Consider the following 16,561-nt stretch of genomic DNA (forward strand, 5'->3'; position numbering starts at 1 on the left):
AGCAATCTTCTTACAATCAATCGGTCATCAGAACGACCCCAGATCATCCATGCAAGATCACACAAGTTCTAAGGCAACATAGGGACTATTTTGGAATTCCATGAATTGTTAGGAAGGGCAAATATGTCATTTTTCACCCTATTTTCTAATTTCTTTTAATTCACTGTAATCTTAATTTTCAGCAATTAGAGTTACTTTTGATCATCCATCCATGTTTGGGGCAAATTTTATATATACATACTAGCATTGTACGCACAAGACACACGCACAGAATTCATCTCCTTAGAAAAGAGAGAGTTTTTAGTGAATACAGTTTCTCTTTCTTCCCACTGTTGTGTCACGTTTGAGAGAGCGAGTGAGGTGAGAGAAATATTTGACCGGTACCCCTAGGTTCTAGGTAAACCTTCTCTCTCTTCTTTTTTTCCTTTTTCTCCTTCTCTCTCTCTTCTTTTCTCTGTTCTTCTCTTTCATCTTCTTCTTCCCCATCTGAGCTCTCTAGTAGTCTCACAGGTTTCACAAGACGATGGCAGCTCCATACAAGTGTGTCTTTCGACCTCAGTTCTATCTCTCTAGTGAGGCCTCCAGATGGTGCTACTCACCACCGTCTGCAGATGTATCCTCAGCGTCTCAGCGAGGAACATGGGCCGCGAAGCCTATTGCTGTACGCAGGGGCTCCATCCTGTCATGTGACCCTTGTAGGTGGCGATACCCAATGTCGTTTGCAAAGGGTCGAGGCAATACTCGTCATCGCGCGTCGGTTTCTTTTGTGCCTCCCTGCGCCCATCGGCGTGCACTCGAAGAAAGGTGAGCGTCGCGAGGCCTATGAGAAGTTATCGCCGTACACCTCGTTGGTTAGGTGCCTCGATCTTGCCCTTCGGATCTAGATGATCTGGCAGCACGTATCTCGGGTTTTTATTGAACTAAGGATTTTAGATCGCTCTCTCCGAACCTTGCTCGAGGGCAATGGTAGGTATACCAACCAATGAGAGAGGAATTTTAAGTGGGTTCGGGACTTACTTGGGCTGGCTTTCGTGGGCGCCCTCTTAGATCATGAAGAAAGTCCCCCAACTGCTTGAGCTGGTTCAGATCGTGTCCCTTGACCTGTAATCCTCTTGTTTTTCCTCCACAACACCTTTATGATTAATTTGTAAGACAAGTGAATCGAAGGGACCCAACCTTATCTTAGGGCAATGCACGTTCATATGAGAAGGCAATGAAGCGCAAGGTTCGATGAAAGATAGAAAAGAGAAAAGAGCTTGACGGGGGGGCGAGACTAGCATAACGACCGAAGGTTACTAACTCGGAGTGGTAGCAAGATGAGCATGGTTCATAGGACCAGTACGGCGACAATGGTACTCGAAACTGAGGTCGGTGCGGCGGTACTAGGCTAGGTCTACCTTCAGTCAAGGGAGAAGAGAAAGGGGTGAAGAGAAAAGAATGAGACGGCAAAGAGAAAGGGGGATCCAGACCTCAATAGGCATCGCCATTGGCAACGCAAGGAGATGGCACATCCGACATTAACTCCTAACGAGGCACATGACGATAGTTTCTCCTAGGTCGCACGATGATAGGCATGGGACGCAGGGAGAATGACGATGAGGACTGGACACGTGGAGGAAGCTCGTGGACAGCGATGGGTATTGCCAGAGCCTCTAGTGGGCAGCGATAGGTATCACCGTCTATGCTAGACGCATGACATGGGAAGACCCCTATAGGCAACAACAAACTTCGCCATCTGGGTTCTTCACTGAGACGTCAAAGCTACGTCTGTGGGCTGCGATGGGCAGCGCCATCTGCAAACCTCACTAGAAGAAAGAGATAGACGAATGGAAGGGGAAGGAGACTCGCGCATGGCAATGCTATGGCCATGCGCGACTTGTGAGACCAAGGGAGATGCATGCACGACACTACCAATGCCGTGCATGACCTCTACGAGGAACTTAGATGAAGAAGAGGGAGAAGAGAGAGAGAAGATTTACCTCAAACCTAGGGGTACCAGTCAAAAGTATCTCTCACCTCACTCTCTCTTTGAAATGTGACACAACAAGGGTAAGAAAGAGAAACTTGTATTAAGTGAAAATTCTCTCTTGTGTGTGTGTCTGTCTTTTTTTCTTTACGTACAATGATGGTACGTATATATAGAAGTGTGCCCCAAACATGGGTGGATGATCAAAAGTAACCTTAATTGCTGAAAATTAAGATTAAATTAAATTAAAAGAGATTAGAAAATAGGATGCAAAATGACATATTTGTGCCTTCTTAATAAGTTGTGGAATTCTAGAGCAGTCCATATGTTGCCTTAGAACTTACGTGATCTCGCATGGCTGATCCAGGGTCGCTCTGATGCCCGATTGATCGAAAGAAGATTGCTTTCTTGTAAGGCTTAGCATGACGATTGATTTGATACCAACTTTGAGCCATGGATCGTGTTTTTAGTGCACGATCATGTGACTTGAATTTTGAGTAGATCTTGAAACTTGGGATCGATAGTGTGTTCGTTCCTTGATGTTTTTCTATGTTTTCTTTGCTAAATCACACTGAGCATGCTGCTAAGATCACGGGGCAAAAAACGCAGCTAGATTCCGTGCTCGAACGAAGATTTTGCAAGTTTGGAATTTTAGTCGAAATTAAGAATTTTGGCGACAAAAATTGCAGTTCGTTCGTCATCTTCGTGTGTAGAATCCAACCGTTCATCATGTACGGGGTTCGGATTAGAGATGGCCTAAGACCTTACGCTCGCAATGAAATTATTCTCGCATTGATCGAGGTTGCGAGGGACGTGATTTGGCCACTCGAGCGAGGCACGACGCTGTTGAATTTCCTGCACTTTCTTCATGGATCAGCAACTTCTCTAGCTTTTCTTCGGGCTCGGGTATCGTCATCGGGCTTGCCACATATCGAATCGCTGGTCTTGACATGACGAATATGCTAACCAAATTTGAGCACGATCTGACTGGGGATGAGTGAGATATGAGTGGTGAAAGTCACTATTCGTGACTGTCCCTTTAATGGTATAGTGTTGCAAGGTGGCCACACGGGAATAGCGTGTGGCACCTCCTGTTGCACTCCTTTGCTTATAACTTCTTCTTGGAATGTCTATTTGAGCTGAAGCTTGACCCTTGGGGGTTTTCAATTGTGCCGAATCCAATGGTGGTGGTCCCACAAAATATGAGATGCTGAAAATGTAGTTCTAGTTATAGGAATCCGTTTCAGGATGCAAGAGGCCGATTATGCCAGAACTGTTTCTCAGTCTACACCGCCTTAGACATGTCGGAATGCATCAAAATGTGGTAGGATACTTTTGAGAGACCTCATGAAGATCTTGGTCAGTTCTGAGACTGTTCTAAGACTGTCAAAATTTCCACTACTCGCTAAGCCTTTATTGATAGGGGGCCCCATGTTGATGAAAAATATCTTCCAACACTTGTTATGAGCCATCACCATTTATAAGGGACGTGTTACCTCCTCATGCCACCAATGACGATGCTCATTGCCATCTTTGGGCCTCTCTCGTGGTCCACGTCTGGTGTTGTGTTGCTCATGGGTAGCTATCGCTGCGAACCTTACCAAAAGCCATCGTTGTCTGCAAGGGAAACAATGTCTTCTCATGATGCCAACGATGAGGCCCATTGCCATATGGATTCTTCCTCCCTCTGCCATCTCTCTCTCTTCTCTTCATTCCTTTCTCCTCTCACTTGACTGAGGGTAGATGTAGCTTAACACAGCCATATCGGTCTCAGTTTTGACTAGTATTGTCGTCATGCTAGTCCTGAGAACCATGCCTGTCTTACTACCACTCTGAGTCGATAATTGTCCGGATGTCATGCTAGTCTCACCTCTCCGTCGAGTTATTTTTATTTATTTATTTATTTATCTTTATCTATACCTTACATTTCATCATGCTCTCACATGAACGTACCGTTCCCCTAAGACAAGGGTGGGTCTCCTTGACCCACTCGTCTTACAAATTAACCGTAGAAGTGTTGTGCAGAATAAAAAAAGATTGCAGGTTAAGGGAGGTGATTCCGAACAAGTTAAAGCAGATGGGGGCCTTTCTTCATCTTCTAAGAGGGCACCCACGCAAGCCAGCCTGAGTAAGTCCCAAACCCACCTAAAATTCCTTTCTCATCGATTGGTATACTTGCCCTTTCTCTCGAGTAAGCTTCTGAGAGAGCGATCTTAGGTTCCGAGTTCACTAAAAACCCGAGACACGTGACACCATATCATCTAGATTTGGAAGGCAAGATCGAGGCACCTAACCAGCTTGACGACTCCACTAGGGACTTACTACTCCTTAGTCAGTTCGCTCTTGTTTGATCAGTATCCTGTTTTACTTTCTGCATCAATTTCTATGGCATTTGGGTTGTTCAACCCATTTATCAGGGTCAGGGACATCCTTATCCCCGCAATCGTGGTTTTTTCGGGGAAGCGAACCTCTCCAGCATCCTTTCCCACCCTCCTTCTGAGTCAAGACTCACAGTCCAGCTCCTAGATCCTGACCTGGATCGGTGCAAGAGGGGACTTAAAGGTACCTTCCTCCCCACTTTCTCGCCCAGATGGACTCTGCACTAGGGCCCCTCGTATGGGTAGCACGTCTGCTGCCACACACCCTCATATTGACAAATCTCTTGCCAGTCATACTGTTGTGGTACGTTGGAAGGCTGCTCTGTCCATTCCTGGGAGAGGCAAGTGAATTGTCATCGCTCCTGAGGTTCGTCGTAATGCAACCCCCTCTGCTCCTTCACCACTCCGAACCTCCACACCCAGAGGGTCAGTACACAAAGGCGGAGGTCCTAATGTCTTTATCCCTCTCACACACTTACAGGCTCGTGGTTTATCCACTCGAGCCACACCATGGGGCAACCCTCATGTTGCCTTGAGATCGCATCCAGGGCGAGGCCTTCTCGAGCCAAACCCTACATGCGTCATGCATTCTCTTTCCACATCTCGGGCAGCGTTAACTCTACGCCACCTCGAGCACATGAGGGTTGACCACTCCGTCATCCCTCCCAGCACACACAGCTTCACCCTATGAGAGATGGGCTTCTGCCTCGCCCCTCATAGACACAAGCTTGTGGGTCTCAACCTCTTCAGGTCAAACCCATTCACCGAGCCTGGGTCGACCCCCATGTCAATCGAACGGCTATCCAAAGCTGCACACACACCACCTTTGCGAGTCCCTCTAGGATCCAGACTCAGGTAGAGTCATGAACCAGCTCCTTCCCCTGTCACTCTTTCGACGTCAAGAGAGCACCTCGAGTCCTGGTACTCAAAGGTCTTCCCTAAGAGTACCATCTTGAGCCAGCCCTAGTCAGCTGTGCACTCGGGCCCCACAAAGGAATTCGGGGCAATGGCTTAATGTCAGACAGAGGCCTTTAGCCTCTAAAGCAAGAACCCAAGTTGCCATATGTCCTTGGGCCCCACTCCCCACTCCTTGCTCCATCTGATAGACATGGCCCGCTCATGTTCAAAGAAAGCGGGGCAATCCAGGTCCCAAGCCCGGTTATGGAATAAGTTCCACAACCTCCTCAAGATCAAGCAAAGAAGAGGCCTACAGATCCCGACCAAAGGAACCTCTAAGGTAGTCGAGGTCACCATCCTTGACGACTTCCTGCCTCGTAATCCCTTTTTCCCTCTCCAAATTTTCGAGCCTGAGCAGGTTCAAGAGTATTTGTTCAGTCATCACTGCCAAAAAGCCACTATCCCAAGACCGTCAAGAACCGGTCCTCACAAGATCGGCATACATGGCTCGAGTTCAGTTTGGGCAGGCTGAACCCCTCCAGACAGACTTACCACTCACAGCTAGCCAACCACGGCAATCCACTACGCCGTCAGGCTTTGACACTTCAAAAGAGATGGTCAGTGTCATGGTGATCAATGACCCCGACAACGCTCAGGTAGAGTGGATGAACAAGTTCGAGGAAATGATGCAAGCCATCCTTGGAAAGATGGAGTGCCTAGAGGCCTCTAGGTCCCCCTCTTCGACCGATTCCCCAACCATTGAGGACACAGTGGCCAGGCAAACTCCTCCACAGGCCTCCCAAAACAGTTCTGCCTCTCGTGGGGTCTCCCAAATGGAGATAGATGCTACGGTGGCTCATAGCCTCAAGAATAAGGTCCTAGGCATGCTGGAGGTGGCGCTTTACCAGAAGCCGTGTACATTGAGCAAGTGTCGTTTTTCCTGAACTATCAAAAAGGGAAACACCCCCTGCTCAATGGTACTACGCCCCCTCATCAGCACACCACCGACTTTCAAGTAGCCTGTCGGGAGACGGGGACTGACGTACGACCCCTCCTCCATCAGTTCGTCAAGACTCTTGGAGGGCTAGCCTTTCGATGGTATGCTCGGTTACCTCCGAACTTGGTGCATACATGGGAGGAAATGGAGCAATTCTTCTACCAACTCTTCTAAGAGGTCTAGAGGACCAAGTTCGAGTCACCATGTTAGTAGGGCTGCATGGGGTGGGTATGTAGATTGCAATCTGACTCCCTAGGTATAAAGATAGTTTAGGCTACACACATGAAGAGATGTAGAGAAAGGTGGTGACCCTACAAGGGGTAGTAAATGGGAGGGGCTTCACTAGCGATTAAGAAGGCCAATGTGATTCCACGGGGATGATAAATATTGTTTTGTATGGAACGCTGACATGCCAGAGCATGGATGAACCCCACCGTGGGTTGAAGGAAGGGTGGCTCTAACTCTCTGGGGCTAATGAGGTGAGTACACCCCTTGTATGCATCCAACGCTGCTGGGGGCCTAGTTGGAGTTATGTGTATGGGCCATTTGTGGGCTGTGCGTTACAATTTTAGGGTCTTGTAGCTCCGACCATGGCTGTGTAGTTTAAAGTCATACTGCTAGAACCATGCAGTTTGTGATCGTGCAACTAGACCTCCGCTATAGTTTAGGGTCATATTGTTTAGACCATGGTGCTAAGCCTTTTAACGTCATGTGGCCAGGACATGCACTACGGTTTAAGGTCACACAGCGGGACCATGGTTGTAAGTTTAAAGTCATGTGACAAACCTTGCAGTTTTAGGTCGTTCAACTAGACCTCCTCTATAGTTTAAGGTCATGTAGTTTGGACTATGGTTGTACAGTTTTGAGTCATGAGGCAAGGACTATGGCTGTGCATGTTAGGGTCATGCGTCATGGACCGTGCTTATGCAGTTTAAAGTCATACAACTAGAACTGAGGCAGTGCAGTTTAAGGTCGTGTAGCATGGACCGTGGTAGTGCAGGTTAAGGTCATGCATCACGGACCGTGGCAGTACAATTAAGGTCGTGTAGCACGGACCATGGCAATCCAGTTTAAGGTCATGCAGCACGAACCATGACTATGCAGGTTAAAGTCATGCAGCTAGGACTATGCAGTTGTGAGAGGAGTGACTCCATCGGGAATAGAGTCGTCACTAGAGGCCGGGATATTTGGAGCGCGAGATTGTGGTACTGGGAATGAACTTCTTGAGGATGTGGGATGCTAATACAAAGGGAAATGTCGAGGCACGCATGCTACACTAAGTGTGGAGTGGCCCATGCCTCAATAATCTTAGACGATGCATTAAGTTCCTAGACGAAGCATGTGGCAGTAGCGAGTGGTGATAACTCTTTGATGAGGTGTGCAGCGATAGCCTCTGGATGAGACGCCCTCTATAAAAGTCTTGATAGGGCTCGCGGCTATGTTCCCCTGAAGGAAGCACGTGAAAGTAACCCCCTAAGCAAAGGGCTCGACGAGGCGTGCAACACAAGTCTTTGTGAGGCATGCGACGAGGATGCTTTGGGTCTGGGGCTTGGCCCGACTCGGCCCGGTCTTATCGTTCACAAGAGCTAGGGATTGGAGCATCATTCTAAGTTTGTTGGGGGCACTATTCGGTATTAGGGGTACAAAAGGGGAGAGACCCCATTTTACTATTTTACCGAACGGTAAAAAAAGTCGAAGGGTTTTTAGAGAGAGAGAGTCAAAGCTTGTGGTGCAGGTTTTTCGACGAGCTCTTCCAAGCCAAAACTTATAGATACAGACCCTTATCAGGTTTTTCTAGCAAGCTTCAGGAGATTCGAAGCTTCGCAGTGTGATTGCAAACATTTTTTGACAAGTGTCAAAGCTTTCCAAGCAAGGAAGAGGGCTTCTCGGGGCCTTAGCCAATTTCGCAGAGGTGTCCTGCCAGAGTTTGAGTACTCCTGTCATTCTGCTACTAAAGGGGAGGTCGTAGAGAGCTCAAAGGGCTCTGCGAGTCCTCTGGTTTTTGGAGACGATGGTGCATGGGTTGCATTTGATTCACCGGACACTTAACGGAGTTCTAGTGAGCTCTGGTAACAGGTAAAAGGCGGGAAAGATTTTTCCCAATGGATAGAAGTGGGTTCCTGGCAAGCAGAGGAAGCGTCGGTGGGAACCAAGGCGTTGCGGGACCGTAACAGCCAAGGAGGTGAGGAGTTGTGGGATGGAGAACGATCTCTCTCCGTACGCACGATGATAGGCCATGCCAGAAGTGTAAGACGGTGTGTCCATATTTTGAGGGTCGCACGTGCGGCAGGTACTGACAACTGGCACGAGGCATTAATACACCTTGATTGGCGGGACGTCGATAGTCCTTGGTTGGTCACGAGACGGTGATTCCCTCTTGTCGGCCAGACATCGATAACATCTTAGTGGACAGACAGTGATAGTCACCCCTTTGGCTGCAAGATGGTGATAGTGTCTTAGCGGTCACACGGCGATAGTCCTGCTTTGGTGAGTGCAGTTTTCTTCGTGGCCGCCTAGCGTTTCCTTTGTTTTAATGGTCGAGTCTTCGGGAGTCATCCCAATTGTGATGAACCTCCTGCGAGAAGGGGAGCTCGGTACCGATACATTCACCGGCGAAAGCTTGGTGAGGGCTGATTCGATCTGGCTTACTCAAGCCTTATGTAAACCCAGGTGGCTCTTGAGCATCACCTTTGTGAGTGCTCTTGTCCAGCTGGTGATGAGGGACGATTATGATGGGAACGTGAGTGTAGAGAAAGGGGCAGGCCTTCTGGATTGCCTATACTAAAATGTGTTGTCTAACGCGAGCTTGCCGACCTAGGCAAGCAAATGGTGGAAACCCCAATTATGAAATGGTCTTCCTCAGGTTTGCAAGTACAAGGGGAACACCAATACCTAAAGGGGTACTCCTCTTAGACCCTGAAAGTGCGGCGAGACTTCAGGGATATTTTGAGGCAGGCCTCCTTGCCGCCAGCCCTCCAATGCTCAGTGGGCTACTACGACCGTTGTTCAAACACGGTCAAAGTTTTGTTGGAGACTTGGAGCCATGCTAGCAACACATTGCTACTTGGTCAAGGAGAAGTAGGGATTTCACTGATGGACCTGCACTTCATCGGTGGGCTGCCACTCTTGGGCAATATGTATGACAAGTTTTTCCCCCAAACTCAATCATTTTTTGAGTAGAGAAGATAGGTGAATAGACCCCGCCCGCTGGACTTCGAGAGTTGCTCAAGATCTGCCAGCAACTTTATAATGAGCCCAAGAAGGGGCGAGTTACCTTCGCTATGTGGGTAAAATTCTTCTTCGGCACCTGCATGGATGAGGGTGACCCGTCTTCGAAGAAGGGAGAGACGGAAAGCCCCGCCAGTCTTCAAGCTGTGGAGGAAGAATAAGCACGTCTTCTTGGCGGCTTACTTAGCACTCGTCCTCTGTAAATTTGCCCTAACGGGAGGGTCAAATGGTATTCTCCCCTACACCTTTTATGTGGCCTGTGATATGGCCTGGGGAAAGGAATATGTCCTCGTACAGCTAGTGTTATGCAGTATTTATTATGGCTTGGGTGCCATCTCCATGATGAAAAGGGAAAAAAAGGCATATTTGAGGGCGAGGTCTTCCCAGACGATTTCAAAACTGCTTTCCCAGTTCATTACATATACGGTTGGCTTAGAGCTTACTTTCGAGACGCATACTTCAGGACCAAGGAGCTGAGGTACATCATGTGTCCATTCTTGCTAAAGATTGCCTGTCAGAAAGCAATTTCGGTTCCTGGAGCCATGCACGTTGCTTGTTTTACAACGACCACCTCCACATGACCCGAGTGGCGTTACCAGTTTGGAGCTTCACAGAACGCGCATACGTGGATGAGCTATTCCATTACTTGAATGGAGACTTTACTAGCCCGAAAGAGTTGATGTGTATGTTGAGTGTCAGAGGCAGCGTTCTCACCTATCGCATTGTCCATGGTGCGAAGCTTGAGGGCTATTTCCCTCACCGGTTCGCCTGGCAGCATGGGCTAGATCAAGGATTCCCGTTGTCTGTACTGTTTGAGAAGCAGCGTAGCAAGGCAGCCCACTGGAAGGAGGATGAATTGGGAACTCCTCTAGAGACTTGGCTCCTGTGGCATGTTCGCACTGCTTGGGTCGCATGCTCGGGGGCCACCACAGTCAACAAATAGTGCTACCCCATTTTGGTAGAACTGCATGGACGAACAAAGCACACAATGATTGGTGGAGAATCACAAGCAAGGGGTACTGGGACGCAAACCACCCCTGGAAAGGGAAGGGTAGTCATTGGAGTCAGGATACTAGGTAGCAAAAAATGCCTAGGACCCCTCACCTAGGCAAACTATTTACCCTAAGCTTCCCTTATGACTGGCATATACTCGGGCAGTCTCGCTGAATTACTGTGGACTAGACTTCGCCGCGGTTTCTTAGTTTGGAGGAGAAGTTAGAGAGTGTTTTTTACTATCTCTCTGGGATCTTCAAATGGAAGAAATGTAGTAAAGTCCCGGGTTATGAAGGACATCTAGTCTAGGACTTAAATGAGCTGATAAGGAGCAGCCGCCATAGCTAATTAGCTGCTAGTTCTTTCAAGTCTGGGTCTTCAAAGGCTGCTGCGTCTGAGCAAACAAGGGGAAGAAGAGAAAGCTGGCTGCTGCACCTGAGCCAGCGCAGGGGCAGAAGAAGAAGAAGGCCACTGAACCTGAGCCGACCCAGGGGTAGAAGAAGCATACTGCTGAGCCTGAACCAACGCAAGGGCAGACGGAGCAAGCTGTTGAGCCCGAACCAACACGGGGGCAGACATGGCAGGCTGCTGAGGCTGAACCATTGCAGGGGTAAGCAAAACAGGCTGTTGAGCCTGAACCAGCGCAGGAGAAGATGGAACAGGCTGCTGTTCTTAAGTCGACGAAAGAGTAAATGCCTGAACTGACGATGGGAAAGAAGAAAAGGCCAGCTGCTGAGCCCGAGCTGATGAAGGGGAAGAAGAAAAAGTCAGCTACTAAGCCCAAGCCGGTGAAGAGAAAGAAGAAGGAGCAGGCTGCCCCAGCGACTCATCGTCCTCCGACCAAGAAGGCAACTAAGGCTTTGGGGGTCAAAGGGTGCAGGGCCAAGGTAGTTTATGAGTTAAAAGATCGCTCCTTTCCTTCGGAGGGCTGTGCATCTCTCGATATTTCTCTGTCACCCTCGGCTCTCGAGTCTTAGCCTTCTTCTTCACTCGAATCTTCTCCCGTCTTTTCAGAGACTCAAGGTGATGCCACAAAGTCTTCTACCCCGATTGAAATTGCTTCATATCAGGAAGCGACGCCCGAGCCTGAAGGGGAGGCTCGTTCCCAATGGGGGTAGGCGAGGATATTGAGGTTGGCCCTGTCAATGCTGCGGAGACGGAGGGGGCCCTTGGAATGCTAACAGTTGTCGATCCTACGAGGAAAGAGAAGCCTTAGTAGAGCTTGTGGTACTAGAAGAAGATGAATCCCTGAGAACCAAAGAGGGCCTACCCGAACAGCAAGAGGTGGTTGTCTCAAGCAATGCATCTGCAGGAAGTGCCGAAGTAGAGCGCTCTGAGGGGCTAGGCTTGGAGGGCTTAGGAGTAGCACCAGTGACTATAGAGGAGGCAGGCGCTATGGGGGAGCCAATTGCTGAAATTGTCACCGCTAAAGACCAGGGTGAGGAAGGACAGGGAGATGGTGTAGAATCTCTCGTGGTGGGGTTGGTCCAAGAAGAGGGACCACGAGAAGAAGTCATTCCTCCATAGGAGGGAGCTGTTGTGGTGCACCATGAGGTAGAGGGATCAGCATCAAGCGAAGAGGCCAGTCTTCCTTGGCCGTGGTTGCGGTGCCTATAGGTGACGAGGCCATGGTGCCTGGGCTCCAAAGGATTGAGCTTGGCATGGTTTTGACCAAGGGCCAGGGTGAGGGAGCTGTTGCCAAGGTGCCAGAGCAGCATGCAGTTGCTCTTGAATCTGGGGAGCCTAAGGCTCTGGCTATAGCCATGAGTCCTTCTACTGTGATTGCTCCTGCCAATTGCCCAGGCCTACTTTCAGTGGAATTCTCGGCATTTTCTTCGATATGTTGCGAGCGGGTTTCTAGAAGCTGAAGAGCTGCTGCTTGAAGAGGTCGGCACAACGCTTTTGGAGTTGAGGAAGATTATTGTACGAGGGGTGCCCGAGGTGTTCCCTTTCTTCAACTGCATTGCTAACAAGCTGGAGGGATGGAGGGTGAAGGCCTTGCAAGAAGAGGCAATTGCGTAGTGACTGGAGAGCTCACAGTTGCCCTCTTTGGAGTCTTCTCTTCTACGCTATCATGAACTAATAGACACACAATCGTAGCTGTTGATAACTATAGACTCCCGGAGGTCCGAACATGTTGTGGGAGCCATTGTCGGCCACCACGAGGTGACGTCTCTGAAGGCGAAGATATTAGAGTTGATGCAAAAGCTGACAAGCTAGAGAAGGAGACTGCAAATTGTGAGGCAAAGGAAAAGGTGCTTCTTGATGATGCTTTAGCCCTCTAGTGTTCTCTGAAAGAAGTGACCCCCCTGATGAAGCATGAGACGAGGCTGATGTCAGAGCTGAAGAACGAGATTGAGCAATGGAAGGCATCGACTGCAACATGCAGAGGAAAGATCGATGAAGCAATCGATCGATTTTGATGACACCCTTTTTTCTTGTTCTTCTTTTTGTTGTAAATGGAAGAAGCTTGTAACATCCTTTTGATTTGTGAATGAAACAATTCTTTTGACTTTTCTTTCTATTTCATTACTTCCGCCCTTTCATGGTTTGAGATGACAGAGAATAGCCCACTCCTTGCTTCATCTTGTGGCCGCCTACGGTGGCTTCTTTGACCTCGAATGGGGGAGCAACGACTGCCTCACCCCTGAGTGTTTGGTTGGAGAGAGGCTCATAATTCATGGACCTCATGATGAGCCTGCTCGTTGTAAATGCTTCAGTCTGGGGGACCCTTGGCTTCGATTCGAGGCACATTGCTTTTGAGTTCGTCATAAGTCATAGTCTTAGGAAAAAACTCCTTTAAGTGATTTGAAGCGAGGCTCATAGCCTTCAGCTGATTCTGGAGGCTACGCACCTTGCTCCTCTACTCCATCATGGGGTCTTGCTCTTGAGAACCAGAGGGCTGGTTCTTGTCAACTTGTACTTCTTCGATGACTCTTGAGAAGTGTAAGCCTTCTTTTGGCTGCCGGTGATTTCCATGTTTAGGAAGGACAGAAACTAGAGCAATTTTCGTGGTGGTTGGTGCTCCAAGTCTACCTCTAGAAGAGCGATGGGGACATGCAAGACCTTTTGTTAGTATGATGTGTAGGTAACTCTTGGCGCTGGAAGATCCACCTCTAGGGCTTCCTCGGGCTCAGGGGATACTTTCAACTCATCATTTTTTTTTGGCACGTTAGAAGTAGAGGAAGAAGCTTCGCCTTGAGGAGAGGATACCATGACCTTGAAGAGGTGACATGGTATACTTGGGAGGATGGGGGTCCAAGGGAGGATCTTCCCTTATCTTTCCTCTTCTTTGAACATGTCCATGATCATTTGCCCCAGGTCCTCAACATCATCATGAGACAAAGGTCATGTCTCTCTCACAGACTTGCAATCACCATCTTTTGATATTTCTAGTGCTGGAAGGTCTGTGAAATAGTACTTGGCATCGGTGTAGGGAGTCTCAGCTCTAGGGAACGGTCTTTTGTCAGCATAGATAGTGTGTTGCCTTCCATCTCGGTTGTCCTTGAAACATTGGTGGAGCATGGAAGGGACCACCCCTTGATCGTGGAGCCAAGGACGACCAAGAAGGACATTGTAAGAGGTGTCGGTGTCGATTATATGAAACTGAGCGTAATCATTGAGGTCACCGATCTTGAGATGAAGGCGTATTGTATCGGCTAGCTTTTCTCCTGACCGGTTGAACCCTTGCACAGTGATGTGAGTAGGAGTGACATCGTCAAACCTGAAGAGGGGGCGATTGTGAAATTTTCCTCCCAACTGAAGATCATCTTTGAAAAAGTATATCGTCAGGCATCCACTTAGAATAGCTAGATTTCAATAGGTTCCACCTCAGTCTCGTACACCTCTGTGTTAGAAAGTGCTTGGACCAAAGCTATGCGGTAGTCTCTAAACAGCCGGAGGGAATCATAGATACTTAAAAGGGCTGAAAGCTTTCTCAAGTGCCCAATTACATCGTATTTCACTTTATTCTCATTAGTCTTCTGTGTTCCTGATCCAGTCACTGGTGTAGGTGGTAGGGTATGCTTAGGAATAGGCTTTGGTTGAGTTCTAGTTTGTGACACCGGCTGACTTTGCTGTTCAACTGGTGCAGTCTAGGTTGATGGGGAGTGATAGGAATTTGTACTAAGGATGTAGAGGTTTGTGGTTTAGTCTTAGGGAAAAGCAAAGGATCAGGAAACTTGAGGACCTTGAACTTTTGAGGTGTGGGCTGCAGTTCTTTCCCGACCTTAGACTCATTTTCCCTGTGCTGGCTGACACTTCCAAGATCTGTACCATGTGGGAGGCTTCTTTAGGATGGGAGATCGGGGATGACTAGGTCTCAACTCGGGTTGCCAGGGCATCTATAGTCGTCAAGAATCCTGTCGCCTGAGCTAAGATTTCTCTGAGGCGTTCTTGCTGCGGGATGGTGAGGCTGGTGCCTTCGAGCTCTCTGCTTAGAGAGTCAAAATCTGGGCATCGCCGAGTCGTACCTATAGAGAATAGAGGAAGGGGAAGGAGAAGAAGAGTTAGAATGTGTCGGGCAGCTTTTTACGTCGTCGCCGGAGTTGGACATTTGCAGGGGGTATTTAAGGTCTTGCCTCAGCTTTGACCGTTGTGGGGTGATTTTAATGTTGTTACCCATTTTAGCCAACTCTTGAGATGTCGATGACTCAGGGCCGTTTGCCTGATTGGATGACAAGATGAGGCGAGCTATGCGTGGCATGAAGTCTTGCAAGGTCGGCAGCGAAGGACTGAGGAATTCTTCCTCGACTGGTGGTTTAAGAGGATGATTCTCCCGACGGGCTGACTTAGGCGCTCGTCGTCTCCTTTGGAATAGCTGAGGGGGTTTTCGAACCTCCCTATTAGGCTGGAGAGGGGCCATAGCTTGGTGAACTGCCTCACGTTTCAGGGATCTGAGCCTACATCGCCCATGGTAGATTTCTCAGGGTTGAGAGGTTGAGGGCTCTGTGGGATCAGGTGCATGCTCGTGAGGGGTAGCGTGGCTCCTTCTCTGTCGGAAGCAAAGGCTTGGATGTTTTCAGGGAGGATCACATAGACAATGTTGCCTTGCTAGGCTTTCTCCACGACTATGGCCTCTAATCGAGAGCAATCTTTAAGTTTGTGGCCTCACACTTGATGGTATGGGCACCAGAGTTTTTTTATGCCCCGGGCAAAATGCTTAGGTTGTCTAGAAGACTTGGGGGTGGCGAGGTCCTAGTGGAGCATTGCTTTGAAGAGGAGCTTGAGAGGGTCTTACCCAGTGTTTCCCTAGACTTGCGCTAGGAGGTCTTCTTGCTCAGGTGAGAGAGGGACTTGGGGGTGTCTTGCCGGGTCACTTTGAATTTCCTGGCAATGCCGCTTCTTCTCTGCCAAGAGCTTATGGAAGCCAGCACAATGGCTGATGTCATGGCCTCATATCTGGTGGTATGCACACTAGAAGCTTTAGGTCCCTAGAGGTAGGAACTTAGGCTGCCTTATCGGCTTCGGGGAGGCGATCCCTTCTTCAAGCATTATAGAGAAGAATGCACGAAGGATAGCAGGTGCCTCGTTGTCCTCTTGGATCGTGACGATGTGTGATGCCTTAGCTGCCCCGAATGCCTTTTTCAAATCTTCGAGCTTTATCTGACCCTTGTTGATAGAGGCTTCGATAGTGTCGTTTAGCTTATAGCAGTCGCGAGTGGGGTGGGCTACCCTCTTATGACATGCACACTTCTTCTCATTCGTCTCCTGCCCAACCGACTCTTCAATATTGGCCTCCGGCAGCTGAATCATGTTCTGATCTAGAAGCAGTCGGAGCAGCGTGGGGGTCCACTCCTTGTCAAAGGGGTACACTTTATTCAGGTGTTGGGCCAAGTAATCGTTCAGCTTACTATTTTTAGGAGGCGGAACTACATTGTAGAATTACTGCTTACCCCTGGCTTGAGGTGTCTGCGCCTTAGAGAGGTCAAGAGTTTGAGGCATTGTGCCTTTGGTGTCAGCCACGGTAACGGCCACACTGATAACTGCCTTTTGATTTCCCCAACTGCTGGAGCGAGAGTTTGAGTTGGAGGGTTGCTGACGAGAGCTGTCGTGGTTGAACAATCCCTCAATTCAAACAGCCTTAGAGATGAGCTCTGACAT

Source organism: Amborella trichopoda, chromosome 11 (assembly GCF_054954075.1).
Source record: "Amborella trichopoda isolate Santa Cruz 75 chromosome 11, AtrichopodaSantaCruz75HAP2 v2.0, whole genome shotgun sequence".
NCBI classification, from domain to species: Eukaryota; Viridiplantae; Streptophyta; class Magnoliopsida; order Amborellales; family Amborellaceae; genus Amborella; species Amborella trichopoda.